Here is a 914-nt window from a genome sequence, read left to right on the forward strand (position 1 = left end):
GATTATCTCGAGAGTGCAAAGTAGCCAAATGAAACTTTTACTGGATTTCCACTTACTTTATCAAATCTCATCTCCACCACACAGGACAAGTTTGCATCTGTTATAGTTTTGGAGAAAATTGTGGTCATTTCATTTTTGCGCGAATGTGTTCAGATTCCTTTTTTATTGCATTTGGCACAAGGTGACGATTATCTCGAGAGTGCAAAGTAGCCAAATGAAACTTTTACTGGATTTCCACTTACTTTATCAAATCTCATCTCCACCACACAGGACAAGTTTGCATCTGTTATAGTTTTGGAGAAAATTGTGGTCATTTCATTTTTGCGCGAATGTGTTCAGATTCCTTTTTTATTGCATTTGGCACATGGTGACGATTATCTCGAGAGTGCAAAGTAGCCAAATGAAACTTTTACTGGATTTTTACTTACTTTATCAAATCTCATCTCCACCACACAGGACAAGTTTGCATCTGTTATAGTTTTGGAGAAAATTGTGGTCATTTCATTTTTGCGCGAATGTGTTAAGATTACTGTTTTAATATTGCATTTGGCACATGGTGACGATTATCTCGAGAGTGCAAAGTAGCCAAATGAAACTTTTACTGGATTTCCACTTACTTTATCAAATCTCATCTCCACCACACAGGACAAGTTTGCATCTGTTATAGTTTTGGAGAAAATTGTGGTCATTTCATTTTTGCGCGAATGTGTTCAGATTCCTGTTTTAATATTGCATTTGGCACATGGTGACGATTATCTCGAGAGTGCAAAGTAGCCAAATGAAACTTTTACTGGATTTCCACTTACTTTATCAAATCTCATCTCCACCACACAGGACAAGTTTGCATCTGTTATAGTTTTGGAGAAAATTGTGGTCATTTCATTTTTGCGCGAATGTGTTCAGATTCCTTTTTT

Source organism: Anomaloglossus baeobatrachus, unplaced genomic scaffold (genome assembly GCF_048569485.1).
Source record: "Anomaloglossus baeobatrachus isolate aAnoBae1 unplaced genomic scaffold, aAnoBae1.hap1 Scaffold_3540, whole genome shotgun sequence".
NCBI lineage: Eukaryota > Metazoa > Chordata > Amphibia > Anura > Aromobatidae > Anomaloglossus > Anomaloglossus baeobatrachus.